The sequence below is a fragment of the Idiotropiscis lumnitzeri genome, chromosome 15, assembly GCF_059441095.1.
Source record: "Idiotropiscis lumnitzeri isolate Australia: NSW breed Sydney's pygmy pipehorse chromosome 15, RoL_Ilum_1.0, whole genome shotgun sequence".
Classification (NCBI taxonomy): Eukaryota; Metazoa; Chordata; class Actinopteri; order Syngnathiformes; family Syngnathidae; genus Idiotropiscis; species Idiotropiscis lumnitzeri.
In genome coordinates, this window is record NC_142405.1 from 14342724 (window position 1) to 14366981 (window position 24258).

Below are 24258 nucleotides of genomic sequence, written 5' to 3' on the forward strand. Positions count from 1 at the left end.
TATGATCAGATTTCTTTAGTCCTCCAAGCAGACTTAATATCATTGTGTTGAAATTACAAACATCTGCTTTTAACTGTGGAAAAATTGGTTCAACATTTCTGCGTATTCTATGACTACTGACCAAACCAGTAACCAAATCAGGAAAGAAAAAAAAAAACGTTTTGTGCATTTTCCGCACTGTCAATTTAACAAAAAGATGTCACCGTTTTCTGATATTGATGATGACATGATGATTTTTATGATTTCGAGGAAAGACAAGACAGTTTAAAATAAATTCATATTGTTGTGTAAATTTCGTTTTCTCGGTCATTTTATCTCCACAAGGCTGTTGCATTTAAAGTATGAAGAGTATAAAACAAATATTATTTGATGACTCCAGAATTGTAGGATTGGCCCAAGATTTTTTGGGGAAAAGGGACCATTTATTTCATATATGTTTTTGTTTTCAACGAAAAAAAGATGATCCATCATATAATTTGATTCATACAGCTCCACAGTCAAACGTACACTTTAATGAAAATATTTTATTTGTCATTGCTACGTCTGGCTAAAACCTATACAAAAGGTACCCAGACCCCAGAAAAATGGGGAAAAATGCCCCAATTATGGAATGGCCCATATACAAGTATACTCTCACTAAAAATAGAACACAAAACACAAATAAATAAACAACTAAATGAATAAATAAATAAACAAATAAATAAATTGGCCATCCATCAATAAATATTCTTTTCCCATGAAAACAGAAGACAATACCATACATATGAGAAGAGCTTCCTTCACATTGGCATTTGGCATACAAGCATACAGATCCAGAGTTTTACTTGCTCTTGTAGCAGAGTATACATTTTATTTGAAGTTGTCGCGAAGAAAGAGGAGCGCGATTGGCGTGTCCGCTAACCTCTGCATGAAGACGCCAGGACGCTATTTTTTTTTTTTATCTCAGTCCAATCCCAGCGTGCATGACTTTACTCTCATTGGCTGCAAAATTACGTTTAAACAAAAAAACAAAAAAAAAACAAAACAAAACAAAAAAACAATTGCAGTTTTTTGAAAAGCGGTCTGTTAGTCCGTTGACGAGTAATACACACGCACGAATACACGCACGCTGACAAGCGCGCGCACGCGCGGACACTCGCAGTCACTCACACACACACACACACACGCACACACACGCGCACGCACATTTATGTACAGTAAAAACAATAATCTTTACGATCTATGCCAGTGACATACAGGGGTTCAACTACGTACTTTCCGGGGGGTATGCAGACATATAAAAGCCCCCCCCCCCAAAAAAAAAAAAAAAATTAAGATTTCATTTTTTATACGTAGCCTATAAATATTTTGGGGGGTGCTGGGGTCACACTTTTACTACGCTGACACATCACAATTTACCGTCTTTTAACCACTTAGAAAAGTTGGTTTTCATGCATAATCTTTCTCCCTCTACCTCTTTCTTTTTTGGTTTTATGCCCCTGAGCACTTTCTATTTTTCTTATCCGTCTTTAGTAACATCAGACATTTGTATTTTAATATAATCGCCGCTCGCGTACTCGAGTCTGTTTCTGTGTGTGCGCGAGGCGGGGGCGTGTGGCGCTGGTGACAGTCACGGAGTAGGGGCGCCTATCAGTGACGTGCCTCTATTAGTATTAGTGATTAGATCAAACCTTACCTGTGAACAAACAGTTGTTTAATACGTAAAATGGCCAGTCAAAAATTATTTTCCTCCCATCGCTTTGGCGCCCTCTCTTGCGTGGCGCCCAGATGCACCGCATATGTCATGTCATGTCATTATCCATACCGCTTATCCTGTACAGGGTCGCGGGAGGGTGCTGGAGCCTATCCCAGCTGACTACGGGCGAAAGGCGCACTACACCCTGAACTGGTCGCCAGCCAGTCACAGGGCAGACATAGACACCGTCACTGAGTGGGAACTGAACCCACGCTGCCCGCACACAACTCGGGCGAGTGTACCACTACACCATTAGTGACGCGCGCCGCATATGTCGCATACATACTTTTTGCGCCACTGGTGACTTACTGAGACAGTCAGTACAATTAAGGTAAATGCTCTTTCACACAATGGCAGACCTTCCACTTGTTGCTATTGATACGACTGAATGATAGCTTTGTGTTCAACTGAATAGACCCATAATTCACACTGAGTTAGAAAATTTGTGAGTACGTTGATAAAAGGTGACCATTTTTTGTTTTATGTGCCTATGCTGTGAGATTTATTTTCTTATTTAAAGTATCTGCCTTGGCTCAATAAAGGTCGTGAAATACTAATCTTGTTCACCAGGTTTAATTGGGACGCCAACGGGGAGAAATTACAGTGCAAGGCTGCTGGGATGTGACTGCGCGTGAATGATGACCACCTTGTCAGTTGCACACTTTGCCTCAGTTTTATTGGTTTTCATTGTGTACAGTGGTCATTTGAAAATAAAATTAGAGGTATGTCACAAGTTCGTTCGTGGGAAAAATGATAATGATGGCACAGTCAAAAATGAAGTTCAGTGCGTTTTAATGACCACAAAAATTGCCGAATAGGTGACAAAGATATTTACAGTGAGGACTCAAGTAACAAAATAACAAAAATAAAGCAACCCAAAAACAAAACTTAGACTTTAACTTAGCTCTGTTCGCTTACGGTACGCTGCAGCTAGCCACCCACAATGTAACTAGAATCAGCCCTCCTGACAAATGAATTTGGAATTCCTTAAATATGCTTAGCCCCTCCCTGCGGGCAAACCATTTAAGATATTGGTATTTATAATAATAATAATAATTACGTTAATATTCCAATTTTCAATGTCTGTGAACTAAACAGGAACCAAAATTCACATACTACAAAATAGTACAAATAATTGGCTAAAATGGTTCAGTTCCAAAGTCAGGTGACCTCCTTTTCCGATTGAACCGAACTGAAAAGGCTCATCAGGTTATTGCAGGTTAGATGAGAATATAATTGAGCTGTTTTGGGAATTTTCAAATGAATGTTAGGTTGGAAATAGCCAAAGGTTATTGTAGTTGTTGGGGTCTAAACAAGATTTCTTCAGAATGAGGGTGACAGCTGCAGTTTTGAGCAGTGATGGTACAATGCCCATGGAGAGAGAATAATGAATAATGGCTGAGAAGCGATCCAGGTGGATCAAGATGTGATGGACTATATTTGTGACAAATGATGTCTTATTTGACAAAGCCAAAACCAGCAAAATACAGAATTGGAGACAAAAGGATGTGTTTGAGGAAGTTGAGGACAAGGGAAAAAAGTGCATATCCACACGATGGGTATGCACTTTGAAAGAGACAAGTGACTGGATTAGTGGCAAAAGCAAGGCTTGTTGCAAGAGGATTTGAGGAGCTGCAAGTCGCTGGGCTACAAAAAGACTCACCAGCCTGTGCCTCAGAGTCGCTGAGGCTTCTTGTAGCTATGATTTGTCAAATTCAATGGACACTTCATTCGATGGACATAAAGTCAGCCTTCCTATAGGGCTTGGAACTGTCTTGCGTAATATTTGTCAAACCTCCTCCTAAAGCTAACTGTGGAGGGACGCTTTGGAAATTGAAAAAGTGTGTGTATGGTTTAGCGGATGCCTCTCTGTATTGGTATAACAGATTGAAGGACATAATGATGCAGGGGGTACAGTATCCAAAGTTGACCCAGCAGTTTTCTACTGGCTGGACAATGAGAAAAATGTAACGGGTGTGCTTGCATGTCATGTTGATGATTTCATTTGGAGGGGTTCTCAAATGTTTGAAATGACAGTCATGGCACATCTCAAAGTCAAGTTCCGTGTTGGTCATGAAGCTCATGATAATTTTTCATTTGTGGGTGTAGATTTTGTTACTTCTGACAAAGGAATAAAAATACACCAGGCCACATATATTGAACATTTACAGCCGATACATCTCACTCCATCACGTGCAGCCGAGCAAGCTTCACCTCTAACTTAAGAGGAGAGAGATCAGTTAAGATAAAAAATAGGGCAACTTTTGTGGGTTACAAGACAGAGCAGACCTGATGCCATGTTTTATGCTAATAATGTGGCATCAAATCTCAAATGTGCTACCATACAGACAATTATTGAAGCAAACACAGTTGTCTCTAAACTCAAGACCAAGTCAGTTGAGTTGAAATTTCAACCCCTTGGGAAAGATGATCGCCTACAGTTGGTTGCATTCACTGATGCATCTTTTGCAAATCTCTCTGATGGGGGTACTCAAGGTGGGCACTTTGCTGTTTGATGGGTGAAAATGGACAGTTTTCTCCCATTTGCTGGCAGTCAAAGAAAATTAAGAGAATTGCCAGAAGTACACTAGCAGGTGAGACACTAGCTATATCTGAGGGAATTGACAATGCCGTTTTTCTGTCAACTTTATTCTCTGAACTGTAGTCTGGTAGTCCTGATCGACCCGTGCCAATTATCTGTGTTACCGATAATCTCTCACTTGTGGATGCTTTGAAATCTACAAAGCTTGTTGCTGCGAAAAGATTGCGCCTGAAATTCAGTGCTATTAGGGCGCTGATCCAAACCAAAAGGGTTAAACATGTGCTATCGTTGGACACTAGAGATCAACTGGCAGACTGTCTAACCAAAAAGGGAGCATCTCCAGCCTTGTTACTCAAGGCTCTCCATGAAGGGTGTTGGAGAATTAGATAAACTCGCCAACATACTGTTGAAATAGTGAAAAAAAAAGAAAATACACATTCATGTTATATTGTAATTGAATGCAATGTAATGTTTAATATTTTGCTGTTAAACTGAGCAATTGTATTTTTATTTTTTTAAAGAGACTGAGATTGTTGTTTTATTTTGAGTAATAACCTTCACATGCCACACTGAAAGGGGAAAGTGTTACTTGGGGAAAGGAGAAGAGGGCACGGGGTTGTGAAATGTTCAGTGTTTTTGCTGTGGAGGCAAAGAGAGGAGTTACGAATAAAGTTTACGAGTTGTAAACATTTGGAGTTCTCACTAGGGCTAACAGGAAACATCACATTTCATGTAAACATAATTAACTATTCTTGTTAATTAATTTAGAAATTCCATCATATTGATTAATGGAATAAATAATTATGGCGCTGGCGAGTGTCAGCCTGTCTCAGCAGCTCCGGCTCACTGTTGAGTCTTTATCGTATTTTATTATTTTTTTAACCTTGTTTTAACTTATTTTACCTCATCGCACCCATCAACATCTAACTTGTGGTTGTTTTGCTGCTGCTGGAGGCTATTTTTTGCACAACCGAGTCCAGAGACCTAACTCTGAGCTACGGATTGATTGTGTATTTGCGCGATCAGCTGTTAGCATTCCGTGTTAACCCCACGCCGGCTCCCGGAGGGAGACTTGACATCCCCCACGAGCTGAGGGGAAAGAGACGAGGGATTTGTGCGTGGGCTAAACGGCAAGCAAGGTGGAGAGTATACTACCCCATTCTCCCATCCGTTCTTATCGGGAATGTTAGATCCCTTCCCAATAAGATGGACGAGTTAACGGCGCTAACCGGGCACGAGAGGAACTTCTGGGAGGATAGCTTGCTGATGTTCACGGTGTTGTGGCAAACAGAACTAACACGAGACGCCGTCGTGGAATTGGACGGCTTCCAAATCCTACGTGCGGACAGAACGCAGGAGAGTGGTAAGAAGAAAGGAGGAGGGCTGGCCTTGTTTCTGAATGACCAATGGTGTAACCCTGGGCACATCACTATTAAGGAGCAGCTCTGCAGTCGGTACATTGAGCTGCTAGCTGTTAGTATAAGACTGTACTATATCCCGCGGGAGTTCAGTCATGTGATCATGATGGCGGTGTACGTTGCTCCCTCTGCCAGCAGTGACTCAGCCTGTGACGTACTGACCGCAGCTGTGCGCAGGCTACAAACACACCACTCAAATGCCCTGATCCTCATCTCTGGAGACTTTAATCATGCTTATCCTTCCTCCTTTCTGCCTTTATTCACACAATATGTCACCTTTTACACCAGCGACAATAAAATATTGGACCTTTTCTATGTCAACACCAAGGAGGCGTACACATCACTGTCCCTCCCCCCGCTGGGAAAAGCTGATCACAACTTGGTGGCTCTTCTGCCTGTGAACAAACCTCTAGTCCACAGGTAGCCACCTGTGACACGCACAGTTCAGAGAAGAGTCTGGAGAAGCCTAGGAGGCCTTAAAGGACTGTTTCAACACAACTGTGTGGCAAGTATTCAGCCAAGCCCATGGGGAGGACATTAATGGCCTAACGCTATAACACTATTACAGACTATATTAATTACTGCAAGGAGAACACCATACACACCAGGACAATAAAGTGCTTCTCCAACAAAAACACTGGGTTTCACTGGACATTAAAGCTGTCCTGACGGAGAAAAAGAGGGCTTTTGTGTCAGGCAAGGAGGAGCTGAAGAGACTGCAGCGCCAGCTGAGAAGGAGGATCAGAGAGGGGAAAAGGTCCTACAGGATGAGAATGGAGGAACAGCTGCCGAAGAATAATGCCTGGGATGTCTGGAGGGGCCTGAAGACCATCTCAGGCTACAGAACCCAAGACTCAGAAGGGGGAACCTTCAGTGGGCAAATGAGTTGAACCTATTTTTCAATAGGTTCGATCAGATGCCTCGGTCTCTCCTGCTGCAGCGCCCTCATCCCCTCCTGCTGCGAACGACAACCCACAGTCTTCAGTTACCAGCTACATCAGACAATTACCACTTCCTCCTGCTCAGCCTTGTTCCTCACAAGATGTCAATTGAAGAACCAGCTGAGGAAGTTGAAGGCGCGGAAGGCAGCGGGTCCTTTTTGGGTTAGCTCCCAGCTCCTCAAATCCTGTGGAGACCAGCAGTGTGGAGTTGTTCAACCTGAGCCTGAAGCTCGGCAGAGTCCCCCAACTGTGGAAATTAGCCTGCCTCGTTCCGTTACCAAAGACCCCCCCATCCGAAGAAGCTCATCAACTTCTGACCTGTGGCGATCTCATTTGATGAAGACCCTGGAAAGATTGGTCCTCGTCCATCTTCGCCCCCTGGTGAGCTCCTCAATGGACTCACTCCACTTCGCATACAAGCCTGGCATCAGTGTGGATGATGCCATCATCTACCTCCTCCACACTTTACTCTCCCACCTGGAGAAGGCGAGCATCAGTGTGGATGATGCCATCATCTACCTCAGGGATGTCAAACTCAATTGCACAAGGGGCCAAAATTCAAAACACACTTAAGGTCGCGGGCCAACCAGGATAAACATTTATTGAACACACTTAAACTTAATGTTTTTGGAACATAAATATGAATAAAAACAGACAAGAATATAAAATTTAAACCTTAAATCACTTATACAGTATTTATTATTTTGCTCTAAATAAAAAATATCTTGTTAAATTATACAACTTAGAACTTAACGTAAACAACTTAACATTAAAAGAGCATTCAAATTCCTTTGCTCCTATGTCAATGTATATATATAAAAAAAAACTTAAATATCCCAAAAGATTTTGCTCTCTTAATATATCTCCTGTCAAAAGTAGAAATATGAAAATGCTACAAAACCTGGAAATATACATAAAATATGTACTTTTCAGAAATAATTCTAATCATTCCATTTTCTTTGCTGTTATGACTCTGATTTGATCATTTGCTCTGATCGCAGCCAGACACCTGGCATCTTTTTTGGCAACAAGTTGGTTTATGTTTGGTGTCAAGTCCTGTGTTGTGGAGATTCTCAGGATGGACTACAGTTGGTCATCAGTGAGACGACCTCTGTGTGCTGTTTTGTTAATCTTCATCACTGAGAAGAGCTTCTCACACAGATATGTGCTCCCAAACATGCACAAGGTTCGAGCAGCATGAAGCCGGAGCTGGGGCATTGCTGCAGGGATAGAGTGGATGAACTGTGCGGGCCCTGCAGTGTCATACTTTTTCTTCAGTGACCCATTACACTGCAGCTCAATCAGTTCCATCTGAATCTGCGCAGGTGCAGTATCAACATCAACGGCAAATGGGTTGCGAAGCAACTCAAAACTTTTTTTTTGTGCTTCAAAGTCACTAAACCGCCGTGCGAACTCAGCGCGTAGTGTGCTCAGTTTGTTGGCAAAGTGCGTATTGGGGAACACAGTTGTGCTGACTTGGCTCAACATCACTTGGCAACAGGGAAAGTGAAGCATGTTGCATTGTTGCATTTGTGTCTCCCATAAAAGCAGCTTCACTTGAAACGCCTTCACCGCGTCATACACTTAGCCAACGCACCTCTGTATGATAAGGAATGTCGGCAAATTCTGAATCTATCTCCCGCATAAAGGACCGAAACTGCAGATGATTTAACCCTTTAGCCCGGATAAAGTTTACAGTTTGCGTTACAGTGCTCATTACATGGTCCATTTTCAGGACTTTGCCACAGAGTGCTTCCTGGTGTATGATGCAGTGATATGCTCTTAACTCACTAGTGCAGTTCTCCTCCTGCATCTTCACTCACATCCTTCCCACTAGTCCACATTTTTCACTGCACATGCTGGTGCTCCATCAGTTGTAAGTCCAACAAGTTTGTCCCAGGGCAGTTTCATGTCGGCTACACTTTGACATACGTTTTCAAAAATGTCTTTTCCAGTCGTTGTCCCATGCATCGATTTAATGTCCATTACTTCCTCTGTTACGCGCAAATTGAAGTCCACTCCACGGGTGAAGATCGCCAGTTGTGCTTTATCAGTCATGTCAGTGCTTTCACCCACAGCAAGAGAGTAGGCAATGAAGTCTTTGCTTCTTTCACTCAACTGTGCTCTTAAATCAGTTGCCATCTCACAAATTCAATCAGTAACCGTATTTCTGCTCAGGCTTATATTTGCCAGCATCTGGTTTTTGTCTGGACATAAGACGTCGAACACTTTGATCATGCAGCTCTTCAGAAATTCTCCCTCCGTAAATGGTCGGGCTGATTTGGCAATCTCCTCTGCCACGATAAAACTTGCTTTCACAGCAGCTTCACTTTGAGATTTTGCACGGGTAAAAAACGTCTGCTGGAGTGTCAGTTTCTTCTTTAACTCTTCTGCTTTCTGTTTCTTCTGCTCTGCATCCAGGTCTTTCAGGTTATCCTTATGTTTTGTCTCGAAGTGCCGTCTTAGATTGAAATCTTTAATTACAGCCACATTAGCACCACAAATGAAACACACGGGTTTACCGGCAATGTTAGTAAACATATACTCAGCCTCCCATCGGTTATTAAAGGCTCTGTTTTCAGAATCAACTTTTCTCTTCGCCATTGTGAGGGGTATCTTCGGCTACCGGCGATCGGCGCAATATCTTAACTGTGAGGATCATGTTCTGTGATATCTCCAGTTCTTTCAACACGATCTAGACCACCCTATTGGGAGACAAGCTGGAGTAGGCGGGAGTCACCTCATCACATGGATCCACGACTACCTCATAAACCGGCCACAGCACGTGAGAACACAGGACTGTGTGTCTGACGTGCTTCTCTGCAGCACGGGCACTGCAGGGAACTGTTCTGGCTCCCTTCCTGTTCACCCTCTACACCGCAGACTACAAATACAATACCCCTACGTGTCACCTGCAGAGGTTCTCTGATGACTCTGCGATTGTCAACCTCATCACTGACGGAGACGATTGGGAGTACAGAGAACTTACTCGGGGGTTTTGTGGACTGGTGTCAACAGAACCGCCTCCAAATCAACGCTGGGAAATCCAAAGAACTGGTGGTGGATTTCTGCAGGCGTCAGCACTCTCCACCTGCACCGGTGCATATCCAGAGAACAGACGTTGATAGGGTCTCAACTTACAAGTACCTGGATGTTCATCTGAACAATAAACTGAACTGGAGCGACAACACAGATGCTCTCTATAGGAAGGGTCAGAGCAGACTCATCCTACTAAGGCGGCTGAGGTCCTTTGGCAATCAGGGGACAAACTGTTGAGGAGGTCTGTCCTGCTCTGTCCTGGGCTGCTCTCTGGATTCTGTGGACTTAGTGGGGAGCAGGAGGATGATGGCGAAGCTGTCATCAAAGCTGGACAACCCAGCGCACTCCCTCCAGGACACTCTAACAGCACTCCACAGCTCCATAAGCGATGGACTGCTGCACCCTCACTGTGCAAAGGAGAGATCGCTTTTGCTTTTTGCTGCCAATGTTATACAATATACATTAACGGCTACTTTACGTTGCTGTCTATGTGTGACCTATATCATTGCTGCTGTAACACTGCAAATTTCCCCATTGTGGCACTAAAAAAGGCCATCTTTATCTTTGTCGTTATATTTAATAATTGTAATAATATTTCATGAATATTTTAATATTTAATATTTTAATAGATGTACAAGGGAGAACACTGTATGATGTATACATTAGAAATATAAAGAAGCACCCAAATAATACTTTAGACACTTTATTTGGACTTTTTAAAACACGAGCCATTATTACCGTTTATTGCACGTACTATTATCATCACACATTTCTTTAAAAAAATCTGCCTTGGATGATTGATAATGAAATATATTGATGTAATCAAATTACTGAGAACTCCTCCCACATTAAAAAAAAACATGCATGGCAGGTTGATTGAATGCTCGAAATTGCCCCTTGTTGTGAGTGTGAGCGCAGACGGTTGTTCGTCTATGTGTGCCCTGCGATGAGCTGGCAACCAGTTCAGGGTGTACCCCGCCTACTGACCGAAGACAGCTGGGATAGGCTCGAGCATTCCTGCGACCCTTTTGAGGAATAGCGGCTTATAGAATGGATGATGGAAAATACGGAGAACGTGGGTGGTGAGGGTTAGTGGTAATGATTTCACAAGTTAATGTACTTATTTGTTCTTACTTCCTCAATTGCGCACAGAAACATTGAATACATTGCTCTGGATCATTTGACTGTCTTTTTTTTTTTATTTTTTTTTTTTAGCAAATCCGGATGTAAACAAAATAAGAATGTGGGATACATTAGTGCTAACAAGTGACGTTAACCGCAAAGTGCCATTAACTAACAAAATTACCAACTATATTTTGAACAGCATATATTTAACGGTCGGTCAGCTGACGGCGGGTTAAGAATCTAACCGGCGGTTAGCGGGTAATCAGCGTTTAAAATAACCTTGAGTGAATTACTTGCAGATCCGATATTTAACCAATACATCTCATTCAAAGCCTAAAAGCGTGGTGGAGTGCATGTAAAATTGAGACTGACTTTGCCTTATTTTCGCTCTGCCCTCATAGTCAAAAATGAGCACAAAAGTTCGAGTAGTGACAGGTTTCGCATTGACCAGCATCTGAGCTGAGGCCCAGAAGCTCACAGCAGCAAATTTAATACGCAGTAAATGTGCCCACCTTTCTGTCAACTACCTGAGGGTCATTTATGAAAGAGAAGGAATGTGAAGCGAGGCTTTATAAAGGCTGCCATCTGACATTTTAAAAGTGCAGCCTTCCAGGACTGGTAAAAGCTGATATCAGAGACACAGAGAGAGAGAGAGAGTGAGAGAGAGAGCGAGAGAGAGAGAGAGAAAGAGAGAGAGTGCGAGAGAGCAAGAGTGCGAGAGAGCGAGGGAGGGACAGAGAGAGCGAGAGAATTATACAGACAATTAATCTTGACTTCAAAATAATGATTTAAAAAGATGTCAAGAAAAAAACATGTCAATACAACAACAACGATTTGGGGAGATGGACAACTGCATACTGATAACATTCGTGTCAAACTCAAGGCCCGGGGCCCAGATCCAGCCCACAAAATCAAATTTCATGGCCCGCCAAAGCAAATTAAGTGTGTCAAGTTTGTGTTTCTTGCTAAAATATCAAAATTGCAAATTTTCTTTTCAAGTAAATATTACAAGTATTTTTGTTACCAAACCCCATGTAATAATATCCGAAGAACCAATTTTGTCCTTTGATTTCATAACTAGTCATTCATCGTTCTGTTATGTAAATGAAATATGAGGCAATCTTACATTTATTTGGGTTCAAAATCAAGAGACAGTCAAGATCAATACATTCATCGAAGCCGCAGTTTTACAAAGTAAGCTTTGCCTCCTTACCTTCGTAAGCAAGCCATTTAACTTTGTGGAAGATGAAAACATGAATATCAACTAAACACAAAAACATTTGTGTCTTTCTTGAAAATCCCAGGGCTACAACAACAAATTGATAATATCGATATAATCTTCAATCAGCCCAAATTGCAGATTTATGCAGCCTTTTCTTTTGAAATGTTACATCATTTGTACTTGAGCTTGCGTCATGGGGTCTTCTAGTCTCGTCTAGTCTAGTCATGTAGAACTGGACTGGTTGCTGGATGGATACCTGGAGTTGTCTAGTGTGCCCTAAAACTGGTCCAAATAAAAAAAATTGAATTTTTAATTACTTCTTTAAAATCAGGCATGACGATCCATCCATCCATTATCCCTTGAAGACCTTGACCGCCCACCACTGGTATCAATCAGAGAAGGCCTTGACCACCCACCACTGCTATCAATGGTGGACGGTCAAGGCCTTCAAAGCCTTCTCTGCTGGCCTAAAATAATCAAGAAATCATGATCATCTTCTTCACATTGATGTCATATTATATCCTAGTGTTGTATTTTTAGGTGAGTTTTTATCCAATCAGAATTCAGCTAGCTCGTGTTGCCAGGCAGATTTCACGATACCAGTCGCACGCACTATTCGCCCGAGGCCTTTAGATACAATTGTGCGGGCGTCTGGTCTCAAGGGAGTTTTTCAGTTGATAGACACTTGCGATAGCCAATCAGATCACCATTTGATGACAGTAAGTCGCTGGCCTTACGTTTAAGGTGATGAACGCGGTTTGTGATTGGATATTCACTCGTGACGGGGCATCAGTAAGCGGAAATCAACACACCGTGAAGTCGAAACTGCCAACCATTTGAAAATGTAAAATATATTCTTGCTTTTTTAATCCACAAAGGCCGAAGGAGGGAAAAGTGTGGATTTAATTGCAGATACAATTGCGAGGTCGTTTTCAAGACGGACCTTTCAAGAGAAGCTACGCACAACTCTTTAGTCAATTTGGCCCAAACACGCGATCCACATGTTGCTCTGTCAAACTTTAGATCCCAATGTGGTCTGCAAGTCAAAATGTTTGCCAACCCCTGGGCTAACACAAACTCTTAGTTATAAAGATAAAGATGTCCTTTAAAAGTCCCACAATGGGGAAATTTGCAGTGTTACAGCAGCAAAGATATAGATCACAGAGAGGCGGCAGTGTAATGTAGCCGTTAATGTATAACATTAGTAACATTAGCACACTTACATCCCACGACATATACAAGTGTAAGGAAACACTCCTAATGCCTGTCCATGGTACAGAGGGGAAATAAATAAAAACGCTGCAATGATAAGGAAATACTGAATGATTGAAAATACTGTCATGATAAAAATACTGCAATGATAAGAGTACTGTAATGGCAAGAGTATTGAAATGATAGAAACATACTGCAATGGTAGAAAATACTGCAATGATAAAAGTACTGCAATAGTAAAAGTACTGCAATGATAAAAAAAAAAAAGATCAGAAAATAAAATTCAGCCCAAGGTATATTCCAGTTGCAGTGCCCCCTTAATTTATAAAGTTTGCCAATAGATTCTATCGCCATTATCGATTATATAAGGATTGGTTGGACTTTATATACATGGTATCTAAGTGACATGTGACCTGACCCATCACTCCAACGCTCCATTCAGTTTTGTTCCCTCATAGAGTGATCCAAAGAAAATACAATGTTCCACTCATATACTCTACTCTTTACTGGAGCTTTATGAGTGAGCATGTATTCTGATCGTTTCCTACTGTGAATAGCTTGTAAAAGCTGGTGCACCACACAAAGCAATGATGAGATTGCTTGTGAAATTATCATAGCCACAACCATATACATGGAAAGTAACTGGTAAACAGATACAGCAAGTCCATATACATACACACATACAAACAAAGGCATACATAGGCAATGTCCGTATACCAAAAGATATATCAATATCAATCAAGTGACTGAATAATGATCTGTTTCAAACACTCTGAACATGCCATTTATATTATAGAATTTTTAAATTGTGCTCGGCCTTACTATCAGGGTTCCATTGAATTTCCACATGTGCATGCCACAAAGTTAAAAAGTTGGTCCGGCACAATATTTATGGCACAAGAGTCAGATGTTTTGCTGTTGGAGGCCAAAGGAGCATGGGTGAATTGTTTTGCTTTGCTTCCCAAACAGTGGTTATCCTGTTGCTTGGGATGTGATCCTGCTGTCTGCTTCATTGCCTTCAGCATATTTGTTGGATAAGGGGGATAGTGGGGGAGGTGGCAGCAACTTCATTAAGGATCTCAACTGTCGGATCATAAACATACAAATACTTAAAAAGGGACAATGTATGAACATACAGCCAAAGCAAATTTTCATTTATCGTGTTTTCTGTACTATAAGCCGCTACTTTTTTCTAGATTATGAACCATGCGGCTAATACAACGGTGCAGCTTTTCTGTGGATTTTTCTTTCGCCAGTATAGGCGCGCTCTAGTTCAGAAAATACACTAAATAAATGATTTTTTTTTTCTTGGGTCTATTCTATTTTAAATAGCAAAGTAGTTACCATGTTAAAAGGGACTTTTTTAACAATCTGTTTATGTACCTTTATGTGCATTCACAGTACAAAATCGTTCTGTACATGCAGTAAACAACACATTTTCACCATAGAAAACTTCGGCTTATACCCTGGAGCTGCTTGTACATTGTTTGACTGCTGACACCAGTCCACAAAACCCTGAGTAACCCCTCTGTACTCCTGATTGTCACCGTCAGTGATGAGGCCGACAATCGCAGGGTCATCAGAGAACTTGTGCAGGTGACTGGTAGAGGAATTGTATTTGTAGTCCGATGTGTAGAGGGTGAACAGGAAGGACGCATGACGATCAGGAGTACAGAGGGGTTACTCAGGGTTTTGTGGACTGGTGTCAGCAGAACCGCCTCCAAATCAAAGCTGGGAAATTCGAAGAGCTGGTGGTGGATTTCTGCAAGTGTCGGCACTCTCCACCTGCACCAGTGAATATCCAGGGTACAGACGTTGAGAGGGTCTCAACTTACAAGTACCTGGGTGTTCATCTGAGCAATAAACTGGACTGGAGCGACAACACAGACGCTCTCTATAGGAAGGGTCAGAGCAGACTCTTCGTACTTAGGAGGCTGAGGTCCTTTGGCGTTCAGGGGACACTCCTCAGGAACTTCTATGACTCTGTGGTTTCATCGGTCATTTTCTATGGAGTGGTCTCCTGGGCAGGAGGCATCTCGGGCCGGGACAAAAAGAGACTGGACAAACTAGTGAGGAGGGGCAGCTCTGTCCTGGGCAGTTCCCTGGACTCTGTTGACTCAGTGGGGGGCAGGAGGATGACGGTGAAACTGTCATCAAAGCTGGACAGCCCAGCCCACCCATTCAATGGCACTCTTAGAACACTCCACAGCTCCTTCAGTGATAGACTGTTACACCCTCGTTGTACAAAAGAGAGATTTCGCCGCTCCTTCCTGCCGGCTGCTGTCAGACTTTTTAACAAGAACATTAGGTCAGGCCTACAAACGGGCGGCCATTAGTGCAATTGTGCAGTCCTAGGATGCAATACACGCTACTACTGTGCTTTATCCATTGCTTTACTTAAATATTGACCAATGCTGTATTTTGTTTGCCATTACAGTATTCTTATAATGACAGTACTTTTGTCATTACAATACTTTCTATCATTGCAGTACTTTTACCATTACCGTACTTCTATCATTGCAGTATTTTCTATTATTGCAGTATTTTTATCATTCAGTATTTTTTTTTATCATTGCAGTGTTTTTATTTATTTCCCCTCTGTACTATGGACAGACATTAGGAGTGTTTCCTTACACTTGTATATGTTGTGGGATGTAAGTGTGTATATACATGGGGATTTGTGTATATACGTATATACTGTGTATATTTGCATCCTTTTTATGAATGTCTGCTGCTAATGTTATCCATTACGGCTACATTACGCCGCCGACTCTGTGTGATCTATATCTTTGCTGCTGTAACACTGCAAGTTTCCCCATTGTAGGATTATTAAAGGACATCTTTATCTTTATCTTTGGGTTTTTTTTCCAAAAGAGTTGATGCGGTTTGTAAACAAGTGCACCTTTTGGTTCGGGAAATACGGTACTCTCTCTTGGCAATACAAAATCATCCAGATAACATTGACTATATACAGGAGTGCACAGAAAAAAAACATTATAATGGTTCTATAATGACACATAGAGGTAGATATTTGGTGGTCATTTTTTTTTGCCAACCCACCAACCTCAAAGATAAACTTAAAGGGCCCTTTTTTTGTTCCAGGCGCAAGTCTAGCACAAAGCGCAATCTGTCTGTGCGCATGGGAGTAGTTTTCTTTCTTTTAGTGCTTTGCATTTGGTACCATACACGATGGCGATGAACTGTTTGCTAAGTTCATGGACACCTCTGAGTATTCTGGGGACAAGCCATCATCCTATATTCAGCGGGTCCAGGTGACAGTCAATACAGATGTGAAGAGGGGGCAGTTTCTGTTGCTGACGTCAATAGACACCTACGATGGTAAGTATTCTATTGTAAAAAAAATCAACAAAAATATTTTTAGAACATTTTTATAATACAGGGTGCAGTTAAAACAGGCTACAGACTTTGAATTACAATGAGGGAGGGCAGTGCATGATACCGCTTTTAAGTTAGATGCACGCATGTATGCACCCTAATTAAATAAAGCTAAGATGCCAACTTCTGGATTGAATTCTTGTTGAGAAGTATTAAACCCAATTGTACAGTTGTTAGTTTTATATATGTAAAATGTTGTTTCAGTTAGTTTTTTTCAAGCATTTTTGTTTTTATTTTATTTTGTTAAAGAAAATGTTTTTTCAATTTTAGTTATTTCGTTACTTTTCATTAGCTAAAATAACCTTGATTGTTACTCCTTTTGTGCACTGATGTTGTGGCGGCAAAAAACGTTAGAATGAAATCACACCTCAGGGCAAAGCAGAAGGCCACTACCCATGCAGTTTTCCAATCTTGATAGAAATGGGGGGGGGGGGGATCACCGCACTAACCAGTATTACTCAGCAACAAGGAGAGTGGATGTGCAGTGGCAGCTGGCAACGCTCATAACAAGCATCAACCAACTTCATGCCAATTTTCGTTCCAAGAACCCTTACAATAGCCAACCACAAAGAAAGGCCACTTCGAAGCAGTCCCAGCAGTCTTCAGAACCTCCACGAAAACCTGGGTACTGTTTTAAGGTGTGGTGAAGATGGCCATATTTGTCCACAGTGCCAAAATAAAGCTAATTCTGCTCTTGTGGCTTACAAAAAGAAACAATTGGCTGAAAGACAACAATCTACATTTAACTGCAACCAATTAAATGCAACCAGTTACACACATAGTCACTCTGCATATACAACTGATGATATAACATTTCATATTCTGCCAAGGACACAACAAAATCCATAAAGCACATCTGCCACATAGACAGTTTAGTCAAAGACACAATGAATTCGACACAGCAAGGGTCACGAGGACTCAATTGCGAAAAACACATTTAAAGACACAACAATGTGAGATCTGAACACATACACACACAGAGAGATGATTGCCAAGCCTCTGAATAAGCTGTGGACCATATAAGAATCAACCGTGAGACCTTGGCCTTGGATTTATGAGACGGACGGTGAGAGGAGGAGAGAGTTCAACCGACATTGAGCTAGGAGAGAAAAAGATTGTTTTGTGAAATTGATACAAATGTGAGGGCTGCATGCTAGAATCACAATTTTTCAACTGCACCCATCCTGGATGCAGGTCCTCAGGAAGATAAGAAAAGTAGCCCAGAATCTGATTTGTACTATTTCCTGAACACCAGAGAATTAAAGAAACTATCAGAACAAAACTTGGATAAGTCGTGGAGTCTTTATTTGACATTTTCCTTCTAGAATATAAAATGAACACGCATTGAGTCTATTTAGTTAATTAAGGTATTATTGCCTAGTAATTCACACTTAATTGGTGACTAAATTCCAACATCCCAAATTTAAAGAAAAAAATATGTAGTGTGCTAAAAGGTCACACTTGGACTTAACAAGAACAACAATGAAACCTCATTGTTGTTCTTGTTAAGGCCTCAACTGTCAGGTTTGCTCGCCGGTGGGCGAGGAGGAGGTGGACCCAGAGGTGCGAGGAAGCAGGGATAAGGGTAACTTAAAGGGAATTTATTTACAAAACAAAACCAAAAGGCAAACAAGGTACTAGGACAAACAAACGTGGCAAGGTGCAAAATAACAAAGACAAGCTAAACGTGACAAAACTGGGTCAGGACGAGAACATAAACTGGGACGAAGTACAAAGGGACGTGAGCGAGGGCGAGAACAAAAACAAGTACATGAACGAGATCAATGCAAGAGTCATAAAGTCCGTAAGGCAGCAACAGGGAGCAAGCGGGATAATGATCCGACACTGGGTTGATGGCATGGGAAGCTTAAATAGTCCGGTAATCAGGGGAGCAGATGGGGATCAGGTGTGTGATGGGTAACGATGAGCAGGTGCGTGACTGGTGAGGACGAGTGCTGAGGGGAAACGCCCCACTCAGCTGACAAAACCAAAACAAAGTGCACATGGCAGGGAGGTGACGAAAACAATAACAAAACCGCATGCACACGAAAACAACAAAACCCCTGTCATGCCCGACGCGGATCATGACAGTACCCCCCCCTCAAGGGACGGATTCCAGACGTCCCACAAAAACACATCAACAAAACGAACCCCATGTCCATAAACGAGGGTGGGCGGAAGGGGTCGGGAGGTGGGACCACCACCCCGATACGAGGCCGGTCTGGCGGATTTCCGGGAGGCCAGACCAGCAAGTCCCTTCGTGGCTCTTCGGGCGGCCGTCCGGGTGGCCAGCCCAGCAAGTCCAGTTGTGGCCATTCAGGCGGACGTCCGGGAGGCCCAGATCGCCACCTAGAATGCGCCGCCGAGGCTGAGATGAGAAGCGGCGGCGGGTCGAGGGGCGCAACCGAGGCAGGGGATTGGAGCGACGGCTGGTCGTCGAGCCGCGCCGAGTCAGGAACGTGGAACGGCGGATGGTGGTCGAGCCCCGCCGAGGCAGGAACGTGGCGCGGCGGCTGGTCGTCGAGCGTCGACGAGACAGGAACGTGGAGCGGCGGCTGGTCCTCGAGCCCCGCCGAGACAGGAACGTGGAGCGGCGGCTGGTCCTCGAGCCTCGCCGAGACAGGAACGTGGAGCGGCGGCTGGTCCTCGAGCCCCGCCGAGACAGGAACGTGGAGCGGCGGCTGGTCCTCGAGCCCCGCCGAGACAGGAACGTGGAGCGGCGGTGGACCGTCGGACGCCGCCGAGGCAGAGTCGAGAGGCGGCGGCGTGTCGTCGTCCACCACCGAGGCAGGAGCCAGGAGCGACCGTGGGTCGTCGAGCGCTGCCGGGGCAGGCCCTTGCAACGGGCGCAGGACAGGCTCCGCCGGAACGTGAGCTTGGGACGGACGCACAATGTGCTCCGCCGGAACGTGAACCTGGGGCGGACGCACAACGTGCTCCGCCGGAACGTGAACCTGGGGCGGACGCACAACGTGCTCCGCCGGAACGTGAACCTGGGGCGGACGCACAACGTGCTCCGCCTGAACGTGAACCTGGGGCGGACGCACAACGTGCTCCGCCTGAACGTGAACCTGGGGCGGACGCACAACGTGCTCCGCCTGAACGTGAACCTGGGGCGGACGCACAACGTGCTCCGCCTGAACGTGAACCTGGGGCGGACGCACAACGTGCTCCGCCTGAACGTGAACCTGGGGCGGACGCACAACGTGCTCCGCCTGAACGTGAACCTGGGACGGACGCACAACGTGCTCCGCCTGAACGTGAACCTGGGACGGACGCACAACGCGCTCCGCCGGGACATGGACTGGGGACGGACGCACAACGTGCTCCGCCGGGACATGGACTTGGGGCAGACGCGGAACGTGCTCCGCCGCGACATGGACTTGGGGTGGACGCAGGACGCGCACCACCGGAACATGGACTTGGGGCGAACGCACGACGTGCACCGCCGGAACATAAACTTGGGGCGGACGCGGAACGTGCTCCGCCGCCACATGGACTTGGGCCATCGGCAGGGCGCCGGAACGGGGCTCAGCAGCTGACGAGGAGCCGAGACGGGGCTCAGCAGCTGACGAGGAGCCGAGACGGGGCTCAGCAGCTGACGAGGAGCCGGGACGGGGCTCAGCAGCTGACGAGGAGCCGGGACGGGGCTCAGCAGCTGTGGAGGAGCCAGAGTGGGACTCTGGAGGCTGCAGCGGACGAGGAACCGGCACGGGGGTCTTCCGCGGACGAGGAACCGGCACGGGGGTCTTCCGCTGACGAGGAGCCGGCACTGGAGGCTGCAGCTGGCGAGGAGCCGGCACTGGGGGCTGCAACTGACGAGGAGCCGGCACTGGGGGCTGCAACTGACGAGGAGCCGGCACTGGAGGCTGCAGCTGACGAGGGGCCGGCACTGGAGGCTGCAGCTGACGAGGAGGCGGCGCTGGTTGCTGCAGCTGACGTGGAGGCGGCGCTGGTTGCTGCAGCTGACGTGGAGGCGGCGTGGGTTGCTGCAGCTGACGTGGAGGCGGCGTGGGTTGCTGCAGCTGACGTGGAGGCGGCGTGGGTTGCGCAGCTGACGTGGAGGCTGCAGCGGGCCGGGCGCAGCAGCCGGGCCGGGCGCAGCCGAAACGGGGAAACTGATCCCTATCAGCCTGCCGCCATAGGGAGTCAGGGGAACGGGAAACATGAGGGACCGTGACTACTGGTGCTGGTGAACGTGAGCTATGAAACGCGAGGGGAACGTGACTAGGAGCGGAAACAGACTGTGGACGTGGTGAACGACGTGGCCGTGATCTACGTGATTTGGGACGAGGTGAACGACGCGAGGTAACGTGGGAGGTGGTCTCAAAACGGTCAAAAGAAAAAGGTGACGGAAATTGTTCGGGGGGAGGAAAGTGACTGGTATTAACTGCATCTGTGTCGTGCTGAGCATACAACAGGTCGTAAATGTATTCAAAATCATCCTCATGATCCGAGTCTACAACAATGCGAGGGGGTGAAATGGCAAGGCGCTCAAATTCCTCTTCGTAATCGGAGTCTATAATAAGATGGGGAGGTATGACAGGTGGGTAATCCTTAACATTATCATGAAACGCAGGGGAGGAAACAAACGGGGAACGAAAAATTGAACCTACGTGAAGGACACGGGATTGGTCGGCAGGCTGAGGGGGGTAGTCCGAGCAGCGACGACGATGACGTCGCCGAGAGCTTCCCGCTGGGTCCGTGGTTGGTCGGATCATTCTGTCAGGTTTGCTCGCCGGTGGGCGATGAGGAGGTGGACCCAGAGGTGCGAGGAAGCAGGGATAAGGGTAACTTAAAGGGAATTTATTTACAAAACAAAACCAAAAGGCAAACAAGGTACTAGGACAAACAAACGTGGCAAGGTGCAAAATAACAAAGACAAGCTAAACGTGACAAAACTGGGTCAGGACGAGAACATAAACTGGGACGAAGTACAAAGGGACGTGAGCGAGGGCGAGAACAAAAACAAGTACATGAACGAGATCAATGCAAGAGTCATAAAGTCCGTAAGGCAGCAACAGGGAGCAAGCGGGATAATGATCCGACACTGGGTTGATGGCATGGGAAGCTTAAATAGTCCGGTAATCAGGGGAGCAGATGGGGATCAGGTGTGTGATGGGTAACGATGAGCAGGTGCGTGACTGGTGAGGACGAGTGCTGAGGGGAAACGCCCCACTCAGCTGACAAAACCAAAACAAAGTGCACATGGCAGGGAGGTGACGAAAACAATAACAAAACCGCATGCACACGAAAACAACAAAACCCCTGTCATGCCCGACGCGGATCATGACATCAACGGATTGAAATGCACTCACTGCAGCTTTTAAAATAGCTGGACATTCACATAATTGTCTGTTGCAGATGACTACGCTTACTGTCTCGTTCTATAATAAAATTCTAAGTGACCAGCCGCTCTATAATTTGCTCGAAGTTGAAGGGTCAGCCTGACAGACTGAGCCATACCTGGTTTCTGTGGAGATTAATCACCTTTCCTGAAGTCTTTCTGGGTGCAGCGCTAATGGTGACAACTCTTGCTCTGGTTGTTCCAGGTACCTGCCTGGAGTGTTTGTCACATTTCCTCATTAGAATGAATACCTTTGACACAGAAAATATTTAGCTTTGACTTATGGTGCAGTACTTATTAAATAATTAGGGAATACATTCAAGACTACTTGAACTGTGAATGTACATACACTAAGATTTTAAATTCGACCAAACTCTACCATCAGCCAATCCATTACCAACCAAAGACACGGAAACATCCCCAATAAATTGCGCATATGCAGGCCAGTGGATTAAAAAAAAGTTTAATTCTACCTTGGTGGTCCTTTTGGACCATCTAGTTCAAGTGGTCATTAAAACTGTTCTTTTATACCTTTTTGTGTCCTTAAGTAATAAGTAGTAGTACATACGTAGTACAGACTAGCGAAGTTTCACAAAATCCACTCGCTTCTCACAGAATATTGGAAAAACTACCCTCAAGCAGAACAGAGATGTTAATATTGTTAACTTTGTTACACATCTGAACAGTGGTTCAATTCTATAAAGCAGGTAATAAATATTTATAGGGATGGCTTTTGTTTGCAAAATAATTTATTTAATGATAAACAAATGCTGCAAGAAGCTGTTAAAAAAATCTATGCTAAAACTTGTTTCGTGTCATGGTCTGTTTGTTGATTTTGGTTTAGTATTTGGTTTCAGGTTTTTCCTTGTGTTCTTTTGTCTTGTCAACTGATTGTTTCACCTGTGCTTGTTGCATTCACACCAGCTCCCTCCAACCCTTTGTGTCTTGTCCAGGTGTTCCTCGTTGTCTCATTAATTTGTTTGTATTTAGCTCCCTCTTTGCTTTCACTTCTTGTCGGTTCATTGTCCATGTTGGTGATTATGTTAGTCTCATGTCGTGTTGTTTTGTGTGCCTTTTGTCCATGCGAGTCCAAGTTCTCCTTTTCTAGTTTGGTTGTTGCTTTGATCCTTTTTGTTTTGTAATTTTATGTTTTTATTTAATATAAGTGCCTTGTTTGCTTCTTGTTTCTACAATAAATGTCCTCTACGTTACTGCTGCCTCGCTTCCCTGCATTTGGGTCCCCCTCCACCAACGTTAAGGCAAAACCCTGACAGTTTCACATTTTTATAATCCCAAAATTGTATTTAATGCTCTTTACAACTGACAACACTGTCTCATAATAGTGCTCAGCACATTAAAATATAATTATATACTTAATTATTCTTCAATGAATGAAAATAGAGAACCATTGTCAGTGATGTAGGTGATGAAGACCCCCATGGAGTATCATAAGCAGACTTAGCTCTGCTATCAGAAAGGGACAATATTGCGTCCCCCGTGCGTGCGTGTGTGTGTGTGTGCGCGCGCGCGTGTGTGTGCATGAGGCAATGTGTTTAATTGTCAAAACAATGTTTTTGTTATCAATATCCCTTGTGGCGGCATGGTTGGCCCGACTGGCTCTGGCCTTCCTTTGTGGAGTTTGCATGTTCTCCCAGTGCCTGCGTGGGTTTCCTCCCGGTTCTCTGGTTTTCTCCCGCATTCCAAAAACATGCGTGGCAGGTTGATTGAATGCTCGAAATTGCCCCTAGGTGTGAGTGTGAGCAAGGACGGTTGTTCGTCTACCTGTGCCCTGCGATTGGCTGGCAACCAGTTCAGGGTGTCCTCCGCCTACTGCCTGAAGATAGCTGGGATAGGCTCCAGCACCCTCCTATTGAGGAGAAGCGGTATAGATAATAGATGGATGGAATATACCTTGTAACATTCCTTTGATTTGTGACTTCTTAAATGTTATGCCAAATTGCTGTAAAAACGAAAAAGGATATTTTGTTTCGAACCACCACCATTAGACTAAGCAGCATGTGTACTTCAGGCCTATTGAAGAAGTTTCATGTACCCAGAAGTATTGAGAGACTCCATTTTTTCCCCCTCACTCAGCTGTGCTAACTTTCGGCCTTCCATGTTTTAATTGTATTGTTGCTTTTTTGTTCATTCGCAGGAAAATGTTGCTGACAAAGTGGAGCATGTAACCGTGGCAATATTTGTCACTAGGGGAGACGATTCTTTGCAGTCACTCAAATAAATTAAGAAAATCATTGGTGTACACTTGGGTCCTTATTGTTTG

General features: G+C 44.4%; 2 pseudogenes; both read right to left on the reverse strand.

Moving 5' to 3' along the window:
* Positions 1-6740: 6740 nt before the first annotated feature.
* On the reverse strand, positions 6741-8211 carry LOC148323042 (general transcription factor II-I repeat domain-containing protein 2-like; annotated as a pseudogene).
* Position 8212: 1 nt separating this feature from the next.
* On the reverse strand, positions 8213-9240 carry LOC148323043 (general transcription factor II-I repeat domain-containing protein 2-like; annotated as a pseudogene).
* Positions 9241-24258: the final 15018 nt, after the last annotated feature.